This window comes from Meriones unguiculatus, chromosome 17, assembly GCF_030254825.1.
Source record: "Meriones unguiculatus strain TT.TT164.6M chromosome 17, Bangor_MerUng_6.1, whole genome shotgun sequence".
Classification (NCBI taxonomy): Eukaryota; Metazoa; Chordata; class Mammalia; order Rodentia; family Muridae; genus Meriones; species Meriones unguiculatus.
The window spans coordinates 96,506,576-96,527,167 of NC_083364.1; the positions used below are offsets into that span (position 1 = coordinate 96,506,576).

The 20,592-nt window shown below is 53.4% G+C and overlaps 1 protein-coding gene and 1 non-coding gene across 5 annotated transcripts in view; one reads left to right on the forward strand and one right to left on the reverse strand.

Moving 5' to 3' along the window:
- Window positions 1–20,592, reverse strand: part of Kcnj6 (potassium inwardly rectifying channel subfamily J member 6) — a 215,467-nt gene that overhangs the window by 86,507 nt on the left and 108,368 nt on the right. The gene's annotated exons all lie outside the window — the stretch shown is intronic.
- Window positions 3,516–3,621, forward strand: LOC132648810 (U6 spliceosomal RNA). The gene has a single exon (XR_009587213.1). It is a non-coding gene; the product is annotated as a U6 spliceosomal RNA (small nuclear RNA).

Sequence of the window (20,592 nt, forward strand, 5' to 3'; positions counted from 1 at the left end):
CGCAGCTCATGTGCAGTGCAGAGGAGAGGTCTGAGGTCCCGGCCTGCACTGCAAACTCTTTCCCTTCTAGCGCTGAAGATGCGAGAGAGGAAGGATGTTTGTACATGTGTGTGTGAGTTTATGTGTGTGAATGAGTGCGAATGTGAGCACATGTGTGAGAATGTGTGAATATGTGAGTATCCGTATGAGAACATGAGAACATGTGAGGGGATAAGTGCATGTGTGAGAACATAAGCATATGTGAGTGTGTGTCCATGTGTGACAATGTTCAAATTGTGAGTTTGTGTGCACATGTATATGTGCATGAATGTATATATGTGTGAGAATGTTAGAATCATGTGAGTGTACATGTGTTCCTATGTGTATGAATATGTGTTTGTGAGTGTGTGCGTGTGTACATACTTGTGTGTCTGCACAACGAGAAGAATCAGTGGAGTGAAGGCCCCTGAACCTCAGTTTCCTGAGTCTTCAGGTTCACTCTAACCCTTGCTATGCCTTGTGGAAGGGGCATTATGGGTTTGAGGCGGGTCTTGTACCTGGCTCAGGGCTACACAGCCACAACCAGACTATTCAAGGTGAAGACTTCCAAGTTCAGGACGTGCTTCCATGAATTTGAAACATCCAGGTACTGAGCGGGACAGTGAGCTCTCCCAGAGGTAAGTGGAGAGGATGATTGGGGGGCCAGGCTAGAGCTATCCACAGAGGTCTCAGAATGCGCAGATGGAGCAAGAAGAGAGGGATGAGGTGAAGGAGGAGGAGGAGGGTTAGGATGAGGAGGATGAAGAGGAGGATGAGGAGAAGGAGGAGGAGAAGGACCAGGAAGAGAAAGATGAGGATGAGGATGAAGAGGAGGAGGAGCATGAGAAGGAGGAGAATGAGGAGGAGAAGGATGATGATGATGATGAGTCCTGGAAAGTAGGAGGCTCTGCTGGCTGCCAGGACCAGGACAGAAGGCCACAGTGTGCATCTGATAGACAAGAGATGCTCAGGGAAAGACGGAAGGCCTGTGTAGGATGCCAGGGAGAGACGGTATCGCCTGGGATGCTTCTGTCTGTAAGTAGAGGAGGGTAGTGGCTGCTAGGGACAGTAACCCAGACCCGGTTCTTCAAATGATGGGGAGAGGGGTTGACAGCAGAGCAGTTCTATTCAGGAAGCAGCGAGGTCTCAAGAGACCCGGAAGACGTGCAGCAAGGGTCAAGTTTGCTCCGAGAGAGGAACGGTCCTTCCCTGTCTACGGAAGATGCCTCAGCCAAGATGGAGGCAGCCATTCACTCTCCACCCACCCACTCTACACAGACACAGGTGTGATGTGATGCTCTAGCATGGACTCTCTCACCACAGTCTCACGTGTCTGGACACTTGCATCCCCTCGATGGCACTGGTTACGGAACCTTCAGGAGGCGGAGCCTCACTGGAAGAAGGGACTCCTGGGAACAGGCCCTGAGAGAGATTCTGTGCTGCTTCCTGTCCACACTGCTTCCCGGAGATGGGAGCAGCTGCCTCACAGCTGCTGCTGTGCCCTCCATCCATGACAGACTGTACCCCTCCGACCTCGAGCCACGAGACCCTCCCCCCTTCAGCCGCTGTCACAGGCCATGGCCCTGTGGAGACACACTTCCTGAGAGCCACTGCTCTTTCACCCGGTTTCTAGAATCAGGGAGGGCTGACCCCTCCAAGCAGGGCCCCTGGGCTGGGGAGCACAGGGAGATGACTTCAGAACACCCCTCTCTCCACGGCTGGGGTGGTGTTTACAGTGCTTCCTTGACAGTCTTCTGGGGCAAGATCGGTAGACTCGTTCTGGCTCTATCACAGCTTGGATCCTCAAGTCAGAGACTGACAGCGGCTAGCCAGAGTTCCATTTCAGAGAAAGGCCCCACCTCCCACAGAACTGTCAATCACTCGGGAGAGCAAGCAGAAAATTAGATTTCAACTCCTCCACCGTTTTCTTCCTGCTATGACAGGAACTGGGTTTCAGAGAGGGAGGAAAGAGCCCTGGTTGGTGCCTCAGAGCAGCTGCTGTGTAAGTGAGGATTCCAGAAAGCGGTGCCCAGGACTGAGCAGCCGAGGGTGGCTCTGCCCGTGCCAGCGGAGAAGCCTGGCACACAGGCGCGTTCAGCAGCACCTTCTCTGTACTCACGAATGTGCTTAACGTTACCAGAAAGCCGTCACGTCCCAGTGCTTCCTTCTCCACCTGTCATCACGCTGCAGCCAGTTCAGGGGTCCACAGTTTGGACACCTTAACGCTGACTTCCTCCTCTGTGAAGGGCCGAGTCCCCTGAATGTATTTTCACGATCACGTGAACCCCAACACCAGGAAAACAGAATCGCTTTTACTTCACTGTGGTTTGAATTCCCGAGGAAAGTTACCTCGGCTGAGTCCCTGTAGCTCTGGAGGCCTCTGCCGTGGGTGTTCTGGGGTCTCTCCGAGTGAAAGATGTCCACAGCAATCCGGGCACATTTGCCATAACTCTCAGGAGCTGTCACATCCTCCGCCTGGCCTGGGTGCAGATGAAACCTGTGGACGGAACGGTCTGGGGCTAAGGACTTGGCCCCTCACGTGACCCTGGGCTCTGACCCTGGGCTGCTGGGCTCTGACCCTGGGCCGCCGGACTAACGTCTCACGTTGGTGTTGTCTTCCCTCCGCTGTTGATAGATGGCCTAACCGCGTGGCTTCTGCTCCGAACAAGATTCACTGCAGTGGATACCTGATGTGTTTCTGAAGGATTCAAGTTTTGTCTTCTTGTTTTTGGTACTGGGCACGGTAGCTGGGCCTTCACACATTCTGCGCAAGCTCTGTGCACTCACCCACATCCCTAGCCCTTTCTTCTGCTTTGAAAACATTTGAGACAGGGCATCACCAAGTTGCTCAGATGGCTGTTCTCCATCTCTTTCTGTGGCCCCTGCATTTCTGGTCCTCCTGCCTTTTTTTGAGTAGCTAGGGTTACAGGGCTGAGATAGCGGGCTTGGCTTGTGTTTTATTTTCTCTGTTAAGGAAAGGAAATGAAATGCCCTGAGCAGCAAGTCTTCCTGAGGCTTCGGCGGTGCTGTGTGGGGCCCGCTTCACAGAGGAGCAACTCGGGCCCTCCTCGCATAGTTTCCACGGCGCTCCTCATTCATCCTCTCCCCTCATAATGCTGCAGATCCTCCCAGGACAACCTCTGTTCTCTTTATTGGCCTGGAGTCAGCCGCCCCATCCCCAGCCTACACTGCAGCCAGCAGGGGCAGAGGCTGGAGAGTTAATCCCCGGCTTCATCTTCAGCAGCCTCTTGATTGCGTTTTCTTCACTCACAGGTGAGTGTGCTGTGCACCCCCAGGTCCTCTGGATGGACAGGCGGCATCATTAGGCTGGGCCTGGCTCAAGAGTTTTCCCTTTGTCATGTTCCTGGACACTATTTTTTTTTTCAGGTGAGGATACTTTGTTAATAGCAGGTAGTAGTCACTGGGGGCGGGGGGAGGATGGCCTAGCAAGGGGGAGGATGGCCTAGCACACACAGCTGTGCACACTCGAAGGCCTGACTCCCTGCTTCAGTACTGCGCACTAAAATTTCGATGACACAGGGGCGGTCAGCACGGCCCCTACACAAGGATGAAATGCAACTTTGCAAAGCATTCCATATTTTACACATAAAAAAAATCTTACAACTTTAAAACAAACAACAACAAACCAAAAGTCAAACATGGCCGCGCTGCTTGCAGCCCAGTGCCGGTGGGCTGGCAGGAGAAGGCTGGAGCTTCCTGACCACCAAAGACAGGCTCAGGCTCAGCATGACAGCCTGTTGCAAGAGCTAAGGAGGAGAGTGACTTATGAGAACACCTGTGTCTGCCTGGGCCTTCGTGTGCATGTATGTAGTATGCACGGGCACAGTACACACATGTACTTAGGCATCCACAAACGCACATGCAGAGGTGCCGCGCCAAGACATATGCATGCACACATACAAAATAGCGAGCGGGGACAGTCCTGTTCGGGACGGTTTGAGGGGTCCCCACAGGACTGGCATGAACTGAGGCCATCGGTGTGAGTGGACAGTGCTGTGGCCTCAGAAGGTCTCTAGAGCAGATCCTGCACCAAGCGGTCTGTAAAGGGTGGAGCAAGATGAGAGGGACCCCAGGCTCCCTGGAAACCTGCCCATTCCAGGAAGACTCCGGAAAGGGAACAAAGCAGGGGTCTGTGGGTGTGAATGGGCTGGGGGGAGGTTGCCCTGGGGAGTATTTCCGGCCCTCTGCTGCTGGCTGGAATTTTCAAATTCCCTGTTTAACAATCTGCTGTCACAGGCTTGTGCACACTCATTTCCACACTGCACTAGATCAAATCCTAGAAGTGGGGGTGGATGGAGCCTGTTTATCTGGGAGCTGGTGGGGAGCAGGGAGTGAAGGAGGGGGAAACGGGGATAACTGACTAGGAGGTGTTGCTTTCTCTGCCTCCCTGTGGCAGAGTTCTGAAACCTGTCAGTGTAAGGAGTGTGCTGAGACACGCCATGTTTATGTATGATGCTTAATTTGCTTCCCCGCCGCTCTCCAGGCTCCTCGAGCGCAGGGAAGCCCTTGCACGGCCCACTTACGGAGAGCACGGAGTGAGGTGTCTCTGGGTCTGATGGATCTTAGAGTGCTGGCCATTGGAGCGGTCAGCATCCTCGCTTGGGCTTCATCACTGCTCACTCAGGGCCAGCCCAGCCTGCACTCCTCTGCCTTTGACACAGCCCAGAGCTGCCAGCCTGCTCGTCACTGTCAGCCCTCCCCCCTTTCCTCGGCGCACCCCGACTCCCCCTCTTCCCTCCTGGTGCCTCATCTCAGCAGAGGAGACGTGTGACTCAGTCAACCAGCAAAGAACAAAAGTAAGAGTGGCATATTATCCAAACAGAGGAAGAGTCTCTGACACAAATGGGGGGTTGGCTTAGACTGTTGTCAGACTTCGAAGGGAGCATAAAGGAGACTCCAAAATAGACTCGTGGAAGGAAAACCGAGGCCGCCCAAGGCTGGGCTCTCCCGCAGTCTCCTGGGATCGTCCACCTCCACCTCCTTTTGGTGATTCCTCCCAGCGTGAACGCGGCACAGTGATGTGTGTGTGTATGTGTGTGGGGGCAGCGGCCTTCAGGGCAAACCTGGCCTTGGACCTTTCGGAACCTCGCCTCTTCGCCCCTTCTTCCCCTGAGCCGCTTGGTTTGATCAAAGCATGACTCCTCTGTGAGGGGTTACCGCGGCAGAGCCAGCCTGGCTCTGATCAAGGAGAAGCAAGGCCCCTGATCTCTACAGAAAGCCACATGGATGGGCTGTAGCAGGAGCTCAGGACCTGCCATTTTGGTGAGCAGCAGAGCTGAAGGAGGACAGAGGGATGCCTGCTGTTGGCAAGGCCCACAGGACCCCGCTGTGGCCAAAGCCAGCCTCTAAAGCAGTGGGGCTGCTGGTGCTGGAGCCTGTGCACCAGAAAGGCCTGATTCAGCTGCGGGGATCCCCAACACCTGCAGCCTGACTCCAGGAAATCAACTGCCCAGTGCAGTGCAGTCGGGAGGCGGGGCCTCCACGAGGTCTCCAGAGCCCCGGCTCCTGGCATTGGTCACTAACGCTCTGGTGGAGGGTTCCAGTTCCCTCCCTCTTCCTTTTGTCATTCCAGCTGACCCTTCTGCCATGCAAGCATGCGCCCTGCAGAATGTAGGCCCAGGAGCCACCTTGGGAGTAGAGGCTGGGCCTTCTCCAGATGCTGAGTGTGGCCCTTTGATCTTGGGTGCTCTGCTTTCACTGCAGAGAAGTAAATTTCTCCTCAGGTCAAGGTGTCAGGCCAGGCCACTTCTTCATCGCACCATTCATGATAGTATGTCCCAGGTCCCCCATGCTTGGGCTTTCTAAGGGAGGTGCAGGGGTCGACAGCCACCGCTGAGGAGTGGACCCTCTGCGAAGCACACTGGGTCAAGAGGGGGCCCTTCCGCCTGCCTGTGGCCTCGCTGGTAGCTTAGATCATGGGGCAGTGTTACAAGGATCTGTGGTAAAGTGTAATGAAAGGCGCATCTCAAAACAGAAGCCCTGGTGTGGAGCTCAGCCTCTGCCGTTTTGGCTCCATGACTCCCTAACAGGCGACTGTCAGCCCTACGATTGGCCCTGAGCACACAGGGAACACAAGTGAGTGTGCTTTCACGGTTAGTCTGACCCGAGGTTGGAGCTGGAGGTGAGCTGGAAGGGTGGTTAGTTAAGGCACTGTCGGAATATTGAACGCCATCGACATACGTATTTCAGAGCAGCTCGTTTGGTGCTGTGCAGAGACCTCGCCTTGGGGGAGAAGAGCTGGCTGAGCAGTTAACCGAGCGCGCTGCTCTTGCAGAGGGCTGTGGTTTGGTTCCTGGCATGCACTCTGGGAAGCTTACGCTTTCCCGTCTTTTGGTACCCTCAGGCTCCCGCACTCATGTGACGTGCACAAACACACGCGCATGTGCATACACACATAACGACATCGCATGGGTTTCATATATCCAGAAATTCAGGGTGTCTGGGATGTCATGCTTTCCCACCTGCCCACGCCTGAGGATCCAAACTATGGGCTCAGGCAGTGGGGAAGCAAAGCATGCTGGTAGCTTGCCCGGGGTCCCTGCTGTAAGGGAGGCAGGAGGGTGGCCTCCACCTCAGCCTGGGTGCTGTCTTCTCTACTTCCTGGCCCATGTTGAAGTTAGCTCATGGACTGTGTTCCATAAACACCCTGGGTTCCAAAAGCCCTGGCATATCCTGGTCACCCAGCTGGAAGCTCCGTCAGGCTGCCCTGGGCTGCTGCAGCCGGCAGGGTGCGGTGTCCACACAGACGCCTGGGAAGCTGGGCCTTCCTCACCACCTCTCGGCTTCCCTTCCCTGCTGGACCGCTGTGGTGTGGGAACTGCAGTCTCCTCAGCACGCCTCGTTCCCTCTCTGCAAGCCTCCTGCCCCGGCACCCATTCTAACCAGAGCCCCGTCTCACTTCAGCTCACGTGGTGCTTCGGAAGGCCCTAAGTGAACTGGATTGTTTGCCCCTGGAGGCTGTTCCTCCTCCCCTGGGCTAACGCCAGAAGATCTGAATGCTCTCCCAGCTCACAAGGTTTCCCGCTTGTGGAAGGAGACCATTTGTAGAGTGAAGCACAGCGAGGGCCGCAGGGCTTTCTCTGCAGCTGTTTTAGAGCAGCTTCTCTTTCCCGTCATCTGCTAGAGGAAGACATGATCCTTCTGACCACTGGCCTGGCCTCATCTTCAGGCATCTCTGATTGTAGCTGATCTGAGGTGGGGTCTTTGGCTCTGGGAGAGAAAGATCTAGAGTGGCCGTCTTGCTCACCTCTTGTCCATTCATCATCTCCTGAGAGGAGACCTGGGCTCCTGAGGACGAGGCTGATCTGCCACAAAAACTGCCACCTGCTTCTCTAGCTACCAAGCTATGCCCTGTGCCTCCCTCCCCACAGGAAAGGAGGAAACCACTGCCACCACCACTACCACCACCACCGCCGCCACCATAAAGACAGCAAAGCCCCAGAGCTGTTCTGGTCCTGAAATCAGCAGAAGGGTGTGTGGCTGCTGCAGGGAGAGGCAGAGCTGGGCGTCAGGGAGGAGCTTCCCCCATGAGGACTTGGTGAAGGCTTTTCCAGGTTAGCCTCTCAGAGGCTTGGGTGGAGAGGTCACTTCCTGGCTGAGGCTCCAGGTGCTTCCTGTGGCTGTGCCCACTCAGTGTTCATATCTTCCCCCTCAGCAGAAAGGCTGTGGGGCTCTTGTGTCTCTTCTCATGCTGCTCTTAGCTTCCCATTCAAACACATCTGCCATTTGGATCGCCAGCAAAGGCTTGCTTGGTTTCTGTAAAGTTTCTTGATAGAGTTCCCAGCACAAACACACTTGCCAGAGCCATCACACACGTGCTTTTTGGAAGGAAGCCTACAGATCTGTGCTCCTGTGTGCTCTGCCTGGGCCCTGGTGTCAGCATCTGTCACAGGCGTGCCCTTGAAATGTCACTCTCAGCTGGCGAAACCTCTGATCGCTAACAGAAATTTACAAGTGTGGGTGCTTCCAACCTGAATCCTGACATTCTTATTTCCACACGTCTCAGAACATTCCCAAGAAATGCTCCTCAGATAAGTTTTCTGCTGGATCAGGGGCGGTTTGTGTGTGTGAATGTGTGCAGTGAGGACCCAGCTCTGACTCAGTGTGGCTGAGCACACGGAAAGGCATGATGGAGCCTGCGCTGGCTGGTTCTTCTTCCAGTCCTGACTCTCCAATGACTTCCCAATACACCCAAAGCCCTGCCTTCTCTTTATCTGAGAGTTCTCCCATGAGCAGCTGAAGCACAGAGGCTGTCTGGGAGGGGAAAGGTCAGCTATGGTGCAGAGGACTCCGGGGAGCCACCGGCGGGCAGGGGAGGTGTGTCTCGTCACGAGGAGGTGTGCTGTCCAGGATGGCAGCCACCAGCCAGGGGTGTCTCCTGAGCCTCCGCAATGAGTCTGGTCTGAGACGCACCACCCAACCATACAGGCGTGTCAGAGATGGGATGTGAGGGTGATACAGGTCGCCTGTATGACCGATGATGCTCTGGCCATATCTGCTTACACAGCACATCATGTGATAATTTTGTGTGTGTGTGCATGCGTGAATGCACATGAGTTCAAGTGTCTTTGGAGAAGGCAGAGATGTTGGACCCCCTAGAGCAGAAGTGAGGAGAAGATGAGCTTCTGGGGATTGAACTAAGGTCCTCTGCAAACACAGTAACCTGAGCCACCTCTCTTGCTCACATTTAATCTTTCTAGTGAGGACACTAGAGAACTTGAAGCCCACGAGGCTGACCACATTTGCCCAGCAGCAGGGCTCGGTCAGGCCTGAGAGACAGAACGGATGCCAACGGGGGAGTCAGGCCTGAGAGACAGTGTGGATGCCAACGGGGGAATGGAGCCTCTCCTGTGCTGGGAGAGGAACTACGCAAATGTGAGAGGCGCATATCGAAGGTCAACGAGCTCCTCTCAGTCCCCTGCCCTTGAACCTGCGGACCATGAATTGGATTTGAATCTATTCCTTTTGGCTTCAGTTTTGGTCCATCCTACTACAAAAGGTCAGATCTTACATGGAGTCTGTCTGTCAGTACCCACCCTCTTTAATCTGAGAGAAATGAACGGAAGGACCACCGAGATGGCCAAGCAGGTAAATGAACTTGCAAATATCATGACCTGAGTTCGAGGCCCAGAGCCCACACAAAGCCCAGATGTGTGTGGGCCATCTGTAACTCTGGCTCGCCAGTGGTGAGAGCGACAGGAGGCTAGCTAGCCTGGAGGATGCAGCACGTGTGAAAGACCTGGTCACAACAGTCTGGAAGGAGAGGACCAACTCCTGAGAGTCATCGGTTTCACATGTGTGTTGTCACATTCACATGCCTGCATTTGAACACACAAACACACACACACACAACCCGCCAACACACAAACACACACACAACCTGCCAACACACAAACACACACACACACACAGACAGGACATGCCAATTAATGATAAGAATACAGAATAAGAAGCAAAACCAACTTAAGAAGAGGAAAGGTTCGCTTTGGCTCACAGTTGTGGTTTCTGGTTAGCCCAGTTGCCTGGGGTCTGAGCTGGCACAGAACGCCAAGGTGCACTTACAGGTACAAGAAGCTGGTTACCTCATGGCCAAGCAGAGAGGAAGGACTCTCTCCCACAACCCTCTTGAAGGTCCTGCTTCCAGTGACCTAAGACTGGTCACTAGGCCTCATCTTTAAACAGCGTCCGGCTGGGAACTGAGCCCTGAACACGTGGCCATTTGGGGGAACATTCCAGACCCAGATTATAGTGGATACAAGACCCCCATACCTACTCTGGTGTTGCTTTCAGGACTCAGAACTAATACTCAGTGAGTGTCCCTTCCTTCCCCACTGCCTGCTGCCTGCTGGGTTCATCCTCAGCCTGTGTCCCTTGTCATACCTGTGGCTGAGAGCCCCCCACTCTGCCGCTCCGGTCTGTTCTTCCAGCCTTTCCTGCTGAACTGACTTATGAGACATCACCTGGCTTTCCAGGAAGAATCTCAGGGTCTCAAGCTGCTGCTCACTACTCCCACGCTGCCGGTCCCTCCCAGCGCCCTGTACACATTCTCTGCCCCTCGTGGGAATGACCCTCCTGAGCCATCCAGCTCTTCTCTTCCTCTTGGGTTAGGCTCATGGGAGGCAGGAGGAGAACGGGACATTGAGATCAGTTCTTCTCACCACAGCCAGGTCCCGCCTGGAGGCTCCTCATACAGGGATGTTTCCTCCTCTGCTCCCATTTTGGCTCAGAGATTGATGGCTCAGCGGTGTCAGCCGCCGGCTACCTCTCCAAACGTCCTAGCTTTCTCTCTGCCACTTTAATAAACACTACAACCAAAAGTAACTCCAGAAAGAAAGGGCGTATTCCACCTCACAGCTGATGGTCTATCATCAAGAGAAGCCAAGGCAGGAACTCAGTCAGGAGCCACAGAGTGATGCTGTCTGCTGGCCTCTTCTCCCTGGCTTGCGCAGCTCGCCTTTGTATACTGAGGACCTGTGGTTGTCGCTGCCCACAGCGGCTTGGGTTTTCTCACAACAGTCGGGAGAACGCTCCACAGACAGATCGCGCTGGTGGCCGCTGTTCTTCTGAGGAGGATCCTTCTTCCAGATGACCCCAGCTTATGACAAGTTGACAAAAACTAAGCAGTGGGCCATCGCTAGCTGCTTTCCTCTAGTCTTCCTTACGCTGCTGTAGAATCTTTTCTGGTTGTCCTGTTTCCATCTGTGTCCACAAAGCTCCGGTCCCAAGCACTTCTACTTGGCAAGTCCCTCTGCATGAGTGCGGGTGGCACCAGCTCAGAAACCAGCAGCATCTTTGCTGCCTCGGCTTTCACCCCACTGTGAACAGACACTGACTCTGATGCCTTTCTTATCTTAAATGCTTTTCCCTGTGGCCTCTTTAACTGTGCTGTTTGGATTGTGGAGATAAATGAAAACAAAACAACAATTGTGTGAGTTGTCACTGTAATGGAATACCTAAGGCTGAAAGTTATGGAGACCCAAGGTCATGCTTGGTACCAGCATCTCTGTGGCTCTGCTGAGAGCTTCACAGCAGATGAGGGTTAGAGTCCATGCAAGACAGGAAGCCACAGTGGGGGGGGGGCAGACTTGCTTGTTTACACCAATCTTAGGAGAGCTAACCAAATTCCCTATTAATGACATCAATTCTTTTTGGACACATCACATCCCTGACCAGTGACCCCTGACTGGCTGCCAGCCTCTACCTTTTAGAGGCGCCACATTATCTATGATACTTTTGTATTGAGGACCAAGCTCCCAAAACATGAAGTTGTGGGGCGCACCTCAGATCATATACAAACCTAGTGCTACAAAAGGTGCCTGAGAGCACAAGAACGCAGGAAACACTGCTTGATGAATGAAGTCACTTCCCGTCTGTAAGATCAGCCCTTTGGACTGGGGGGTTGCGTGGAGGAGTGTGCTGGCATGCACAGCAGGCAGCAGAGCGGCCCTGAAGGCACTCTCACGGTTCCGACATGAGGTATGCCGACATGAGGAGAGGCTCCTGTGTAGCCTCAGATCCCAGTGGAGTGACATTCAGGTCTGGGCTTTGGGGCAGTGCCTGCATCACTAGGGTTCTGTCTTCCTCAGTGGATTAATTCCCCGAGTGGGTCAAATTAATAAATCAACTGGCTCCTCACAGGACGTTCCCTCTAAGACTAAGCAAAAGGGAGTACTTCTTTCCGTAAGCTATTTTTAGACAGTTTGTCACAGTGACGGAAACATCACTAGTTCTGGTGCCCAGAGGTAACCCCTGGGCTTTGTGGGTGTGTGATACTCTGCAAAAGGAAACTGAGCTTGGAGACGGCACCGAGGCTGCCAGTCAGGAAGATGCTGGGTCACTGGGTGGCCGACGTCATCCATCACTTATAAGTGGAGGGCAGAGATAGGTGAGGGAGCAAGGGAGTTGGGGAACGAGAGAAAGGGCAGAGGGGGAAGGACCTGACCTCATTCCTGGCTGTGGAGTCACAGACAAGGGTGTGGCTAGTCTGCGGAAGACGGCTCACGGTAGAGTCTCAGTTCCTTCTGCAGCTGTGACAGAACACCGTGGCCAAGGCATCTCAGGGAAAGAAGGGTTTGCTCGGCTTACAGTTCCAGAGGGGTCAGAGTCCACGGCAGCAGAATAAAGAGGAAGCTGAGGGCTTTATCTGCAACCACAAAGCGGGAGGTCTCAGTGTGACTTGGTGTGAGTCTTTAAAGTCCCCAAACCTGGCTCTTGGAGACACGCTTCCTCCAGCAGGGGCACACCTCCACAGCTGGGGACCAGTGCTCGGACGCCTGAGGTTATGGGGGCATCTCCACACTCAGGGGGTCAGCTGTGACCCGGAACCTGCGGAGGCAACGCAGCCCTGCTGAAAGCTCGTTAGCCTGGCGAGGCCGGTGCTGCGCTTCAGTCTGCAGAACTGCTGGGTGCCACATTGCGTTGTTTGCTACCTTCGTGTGCTTATTCCACAGCACCAGGACGCCAGCTCAAGGCATTGTGGGAATTCCTGAGGCGTGGCCACAGGGAGGAGACCTTGGGAGATGTGGAAGGTCTCCGTGGCTCTTGTGGGCACAGAGGGGCCAACGTGTCCGCGTCTTGTGCCCTTGAGCGGATTGCGCAGACTTAGGAGGGAACACGTGCCTAGAGGCTTCTCCCCACAGCTGACGGGGTGACGGGTGGCGTGAACTGCTTGGGCCACCTGTACAACCCAAGGGGGCAAGAATGTCTCCCACCAGGGGCCAAACAGCTCCCCAACCTGGACAGCAGGTGCTCAGAGCCAGTCAGTCAGATCTGGAAAATTAAGGTTTGAGCGGCCTTCACACCTGTGGATGGTGAGCGGGCTCCCAGCTGCTCCCCTCATGGAGGTTTTCCTAAAAGGAATGCTAATTGCCGTAAAATTGCACTTGTCAGAGCAAAAGCACAAAGAGCCACGTTTCCACAGAGAGGGAGCAAATGGGTAAGAGGGAGAGGCTGGGCTCAAGGGCGTCGAGCGAGTGGGGAGACTTGGAGAAGCAGATCCTGGGTATCCGTTGCTGAATCTCAGCCGCGGTCTCCCTTCCGCCCAGGTCTGTGGGAACAGACACCGCTGAGCACACTGGTAACACAAGTGACAGGTCAGGTATCAGCGGAGCGTTTCAAAGGCCCATGACCTTCCAGGGTGAGCCGGGGCCTTTTGTCTCATGGACTCTCAATCCCCACCAAGCTTCCTTGACTTTGGGCAGTTGTTCCAGGAACTTGAAGTTTATTTTGTTTTATTTATGACACAAATTCACACTTGCTTGTAATGCACAATGCAGACTAACAGACTCTGAGCTGTCACCCATCAAAGACTGCGCAGTCTCCAAGCTGCAGTCACCAGTGGAGGACGGAAGGACACACTTGTGGGACAAGCGTGGGGCATTCTGTGGCCGTTTGTGCATTGTTCTGCTCTGCTGTGTGAAGGAAAATCATCTTGAGTAGCCACATGGCATTTGACCCCATTGTATACACACATAGGTTTGTGTGTGTATATATGTATCTACACACATATTTTATGTCAGTTTTCTCTGTTTGTAGCTTCTACACCCAAAGATTCAATCAACTAAAACTTAAAAATATTGAAAAATATTTTACATGTACTGAACAAGGAAAGAACTTTTCCCTGAATAATAGATATAGGAACTGTTATTGCTTATCAGGTGCATACATAATCTGAAGACAGTTAATGTGTGAAGGAAGATGAAGGGCTCAGTGAGTTTTGTGGGTATAGAGGAACCCATGCTCTTATGCCTTAAAATGGCTTTTTCCTCCTAGGCAATACGGAAATACCATGCTATATATTTCTCTCTCTATCCATACCATCTACAATAGGTCCTTGGACATTTGACTTTTTACATTTCTCATGGCTTCTGGAACCAGTCTTCTATGGCTACTGAGGAACAGTGCATATGTATGTGTGTGTGTGTGCATGCGTGTGTGCGTGCCTGTGTGTGTGTGTATGTATGTATGTGTGTGTATCTTGCATAGCTAATGTTTGATCAGGAGACACTAATTTTAGAAGTTTATAGAACAATTTCTGCACAATGGCTCAGTTTTTCACTGGGCATGAGGGTTTGGATGAGCGGCAAACAGGTCACCTCCTCCTCGAGGGCTGTGGGCACATCTTTTCCCCGGGGGGAGAGGAAGGACTGGAGTGCGCAGTGACATGGCATGAAGTAGCTGGATGTGTGCATGAGGCAGAGCTGGGACCAGCCGTACTTGGGAAGTGGTGGAGTAGAGGTGATAAGCCTGGGGAAGGCGGGGCAGTGCCAGCATGGCCTCCACGCGTTGGCAGGATTCCAAAGGGATGGATGCCTACTAGCCTGTGGGAGAGGAAACTGTTGCACCCCAGGACCTCAGCCATTATCTGTGCTGTCAAGACAAAGGGTGGATGTTAGCACTATGACCATTCTCCAAGAGGGTTTAGACCCCGGTGTGAAAAGGCTTCATGTTATTTTATAAGTAAGAACTTCAATGAGGAACAACAAAATTTAGATTTAGAGGGGTCGGATCGTGGTCCCAAGTGGTTTCTATCCTATTAGTTAAAGAAAATGAATTAGAAAGATATTGAAATTTGAAAATCAGTCTCAAGTGGAAAAACCATATGATTCAAATGGAGTTGCTTGTGTCTTAGCTGTTTCCTGCTGCTGTGATACAATACTATGACAAAAGCAACTTTTTGAAAAAATTATGCTGGTTCAGAGTTCAAGACTACAGTCTGCCGTCATGGGAAGTCAAGACAGCGGAAGCCTGAAACTGTCACACCACAGCCACAGCAGGAAGCAGAGAGTAACGGAAACAGCCAGTTTCTTCCCTTCATGGAGTTAGGGTCTAAGCCCAGGGAGTGGTGCCTCCCACGGATGGAGGGCAGGGTCTCCTCCAGATTTAACCCAAGGAGATAATCCCCCATACCTGCCAAGAGAGGTCTCCTAGGTGGCTCTATATCTTACTAAGTTGACAAATGAGAGTGACCATTACAAACTCAACAGAAGGAAAAGCAATCGTAAGTTACAAAGGAAACCCAACACTGAAGGTCATTGGTCATAGAAAGCCTGTCACCAGCTTTGTTACTGATCTCAGCCGATGAGACTGTTTCCAACTGTCTCTGTGACCATGCTCACCTCACCTTAGAGCACTGCCTCCCGAACCTCTTTAAACACACAAGGCGACACTGTAGCCTGTGTGTCACCTTGCAGTTTGACTCTCAAGTCATTCTCTTTGGAGAAGGTCCTTCTCTTCTTTCAAGCTGACAGAGGGATCTCCAGCAGCTTGTGGCAAAAGCCTGCTGTGGCAGTATCGAATGAAGGCATATTTTAAAAACTGTTTTATCTTTTGTAAAGCCACATAAGCTCAATGATCTTATTAGGAACTGAAGCTTGATAAAAATGGGAGACTGGGGTCTGGAGAGATGGCTCGGCGGTTAAGAGCTCTCACGGCTCTTGCAGACAATCTGACTTTGGTTCCAAGCACTCCTCTGGTGGCTGGCCACCATCTGTAACTTTAGTCCCAAGGCTCTGATGCCCTCTTCTTGTCTCCACAGGTACTGCGTGCAAAGGGTACACATACATGCAAACAGGCAAAACCACTCCTAACACAAAATAAAAATAAACTTAAAAGATTAAAGAATAGAAGCCTACCTCATATTGCTCTCTTTTTACACATTCAAAGGAAAGCCTTGTTATATGTTAAGAGAATTTACAAAACCAACCACAAAGCTCTGAAATGAGAGCATTCTGTTTGTTTGCTTTTTTTATGGAGACTCTTTAATGAAGCCAGTGAGATAGGTGTGGCAGCATCCCTGTGGAGGGGATGCTGGAGGGGCTTTTCTCCAGGGAACAGCCGAAAGCCAGCTCAAGCAGCAGCCAGAGGAAGCAGTTCTGCAGGCAGAAGGCAACCACCTCTGCCTTCTGTCGCTGGAAGTTGCTAATTGTCTGATTTCTCTTTGGAATTCTTTAAGCCTGAAGTAATTCACCACGGGACTGCAGTGTGGCTTGTACTGCACCATTGGACATTTTATTAGCAATTCTTGCAAGATGCTCCCTGCAGAACTGCCAGGAACTTCCCACCTCTCCCTGCGGTCCTGCTGGACAGAAGTGGGTGGCTTCCTGCTGTTTCCACACTAACACTTAAGAGTGCCTTGGGATGGAGGTGCAAAGGTGGGAGGTCCTTTGTTTGGCTCCTGTTTGCACTTGCTGAGTGAACTGAGAAGAGAGAGAGGTGTCTCCCTGGACAGCACTAGTAGGTGGGGCTGACAGCCATCCAGCTGTGCAGGGGCACTCCATCTTAGGGTGGGGGGAAGGGAAAGAGGGAGAGGGAGAGGGAGAGGAGAGAGAGGGAAACAGAGAAAGAGGAGAGGAGAGAAAAAGAGAGATAAAAGGAAGAGAGAGATACAGGAGAGAGGAAAGGAGAGATGAAAGAGACAGAGGAGAGAGATAGAGGAGAGGGGGAGAGACAGAGAGAGAGAGAGGAGAGAGAGCGCACTCTGGTGCAGCACATTCAGGCAGAGGTTCTTCCACCTTGTTGGAGGCAGGGCCACTTGTTCTAGTGTCTTGTGTGCCAGGCCGGCTGGCCCAGCGGCTTCAGGAGTTCTCCTGCCTCTGTCTCCCACCTCGCCGAAGAGCACTGGGATTGGAGTCATGTATGTACTCCTGTGTTCAGCCTTACATCCGCTTGTCACACGTGTGTGATAGGCGCTTTCCCCCCGAGCCGTCTCCCCAGCCTTATGGCCTTCCACCTTGTCACACAGTCTTTGACACTGAGGTCCGTGTCATCTGGCTTTGAAGAGTGTCTTGGTATAAGTTAACCCCTCGATGCAGGCCTGGTGAATGAATGAGTGAGCGAGGACAGGACGACATTTGCACCCTGTGAACAGAATGTGCTCAGCTCAAAGGCTGCCTTAGGAGAAGGCAAAATGGCTGACATAGGAAGCTTCTAGAATGCACTAAGATCTGTTCCTTTGCCAAGCCAAGTCAGCCCTCAGGGAGCCCAGAAAGCTGCTGTTAATGAGGGTTTGTTTAAACTCCCGCAACCTCAAAGCTCTGTCATTTCCACACTGGGAGACAGAGAAACCCTGGATGGTAGCTGAGCACGCTGCTTCCACGGGACGCACTGCCAGAAACACCGGAATCAGAGGCTCTGCTTACTGCAAGTGGCCCTGCTGCTTTGATCACAGATGGTTAGCACAGAGGTGAACCTCTGACCCCAATGGGCTTGCAAAGATGCTGGCCCCATCGTGGTGGACGCAGTGTGCCACTGGGTCTCTAGAGGTGCCACAACTGCCTACAAGTCCCAATGACAAAAGAGGCTCCCAGGACCTACCTAGACAACCATGTGTACAGCTAAGGAGAGCCCGTGGACCACGGCAGCCCACAGGGAAGCCTCAAGGAGCCCCGCTGCTTAGTTTCCCTCCTCATGATGACAGAGCATTAAGATTCAGGAGTGTAAGAGTCTGGGTGTTGCAGCGAATGATGGGTGTGGGAAGGTAGAAGGTCTCTGTCCCCAGAAGGATGGAGAAAACAGGGAGGTTCCCATCCCCTTCCTGCAGGGATTTACACCCAAGTCGCCGGGCAAGCAAACACACACAGGCATTCAAGATGGCGGACACGTTAAACTGTCAAACCAAGAGGGAGAAGGTGAGATGTCGGGGGTGGAGGCTGAGAGAGCAATGTGACTGGTAGGGAACATGGGGACGCTCTGAGGCCTCCTGACCTGGAGACTGAGCGCTGAGCAGCCCACGAAGTCCTTCCAAACACACCAGTGTCAAACGCTGCACCTTGCACAGGGAGGGGAGGGAGGCAGCCTGCACACACTCACCCTGCACACACTCACCCTGCACACACTCACCCTGCACACACCCTGCACACACTCACCCTGCACACAATCACCCTGCACACACTCACCCTGCACACACTCACCCTGCACACACACACCCTGCACACACTCACCCTGCACACACCCTGCACACACCCTGCACACACCCTGCACACACTCACCCTGCACACACTCACCCTGCACACACCCTGCACACACCCTGCACACACTCACCCTGCACACACACACCCTGCACACACTCACCCTGCACACACTCACCCTGCACACACTCACCCTGCACACACCCTGCACACATCCTGCACACACCCCTGCACACACCCTGCACACACTCACCCTGCACACACCCCTGCACACACCCCTGCACGCACCCCTGCACACACCCCTGCACACACCCCTGCACACACCCCTGCACACACCCCTGCACACACCCCTGCACGCACCCCTGCACACACCCCTGCACGGCCATGGGACCTTTCTCACGCCCAGAGGCATGGAAGTTAGGCCCTCAGAGGGCATGTCTGGCTTGGGGCTGCCATAGCCTTAGGCCTGTCTGGTTCCCTGTGGTCAGAACTTTTGAGATTGCATCTGCTGCTCTTCCTGGGGACCGCAGAGGGTAAGGATCAACTGTGATGTGGGGAAACCAGCCAGGTGTGAAGTGCATGGGTGACAATGTGTGTGCTGTGTGTGGGAGCGCGTGTGTAACCTGGTTCTAGCGGGGCAGGGACGTGAGGACGCCGAGGTTAGCCCGCCCACCAGCTGGCCGCGCTGAACTAGACAGGTGAAAGGAAAAGCGCTTCTGTCTGAAGAAATGGTGCCATGAGAGGCTCCCGAGTTGATCTCTGGCCTCCAGACGTAGGCACGCACACAGGGAGTGCACCTGTGAGCCTGTATGCACACGGCTGGGACGCGCTCATTGGTAAAGCTTGCACCAGGAAGAAAGCTTGAGGAAGACGATGTCCTCACGGACCCCAGTGAGACCTGCTCTAGGAGAGGAAACTCCGAGTTCTCACTGGATAAATATCTGATATCTTGGAAGGCAGAGAGGCACTTTATTGTGAAGAAATAGAATCAGAAGGACGTGGCTGACTTTCTCAGCCCTGGCTCCCTATTTCTGGAATTTCTAGGTGGTAGTGAAGGCAGAGGCACACAGGCGACTGTTCTCAAAGCCAGCCAAGGAGGGCTGGGCCTGGGGGTAAGAGGCTCTTTCTTGAGGACTCTCTTTGTTGTCTTAGCTCCTGCCAAAATCTTCAAATCCTACCAAAGAGCTTTTCATCTGGAGTTCAAAGTCTAAAAACAGAACCAATTCTGAAGAAGACCACGAAAAGAAAGCAAGGAGATGCAGGCTGTCGGGCAGACAGACTGGCCTGGAGCCGTCAGCCCTCATGTTTGGTGAAGGGAGAAGGGCTCCAAGCCATTCATAGTCCTGCTCTCCTTGGCTGAGGGACCTGCAAGGACACCCCTCTGCCTTAGCCAGTGACGGAGCACAGCTGAGCTGCCTGGAGTGCCCGGCCTCCTCACGGGAAGAGGTGCCACGTGAGGTGGTGCTCCCTCCAGGGGCTGGGCTGGGGGCTGGGGTGGGCACAGAGCATGTGTGGAGTGGTGTGGGTGCTCAGGCATAGCTCAGGCTGTGCTTTCAGCCCTCGGGGAGACCCTGTGGGGCGACCGGCATTCAGAGGCTCCAAGGGTCACTCAGCAGAGACAGAGAGGGAAAACGAGTGTTCCAGGGCTCAGCTCCCTGAGATGCATTTGGATTCGACTCTTGGGTTCTGTGGGTCCGTAGAGGGCACTGCACCTTGCCCGCCTCCACCTGCTTGTGTATGGGAAGGTGGTATCAATCTGTGAATCTGTGGGTGCCCAGGGTTTAGAGAATGAAGCGCTCATGTGTTGGCAGGTAACGATTTCCTGCTCTGTTGGTGAGATGCTCACTACCCAGAAGCTGCAGCAAAAAGGCCAGGCGTGGTGGTGTTCGCTGGTGACCGAGTGCTGCAGAGGCAGAGATGGGCATCCCTGGGTCTCACTGTCAGCCAGCTTAGCCTTCCTGATGAGTTCCAGAGCAGAGAGAGAGAGAGAGAGAGAGAGAGAGAGAGAGAGAGAGAGAGAGAGAAAGAGAGAGAGACAGAGAGAGACAGAGAAAGAGAAGAAGGGGAGGAGGTATGTATGATGCCTGAGCCCTGATACCTGAGTACCTGAGGTTGTTCTTTGTCCTCTACACACACACACACACACACACACACCCCTCATAGAAGAAGGATGTGGGAGTTGGGCTTCATAGATCACACGTCTATGAAGACGCTGGCTTGAGCCCCGGTTGCAGGACTGGTTCTCATACAATACTTTCCTTAGCAAATAATTCCTAACTGAAACAACAGTGCTGCCTCTGCCTGGGATGCTCGGCTCTTAGCATCAGATCCGACTCTGCTTTCACCTAGCTCTGTGAACCAGTCCCCACCTTTGGATTCTGGTCCGAGTCTTGGTGGGTGGGTGGGAGGTTTGCTGGCTATGGCGGAGACCTTGGGCTGCTTTCTTGGTGCATTGCTCATGACAGCTGGTGGCCGAATGGGCTTGGTGTCACAGTGCATAGGGAGAATCCAAAGGCCTATCTCTATGTGTCTCAATCCCTGATCTAGAGGTCCCACAGGAAGAATTAAGTATTCCACAAAAGCTAAGTGGGAAGACCAGCCCCGGCCGTGTGGTTTTGAATCTTTCCCAGAATTCCTGGCTCGCTCA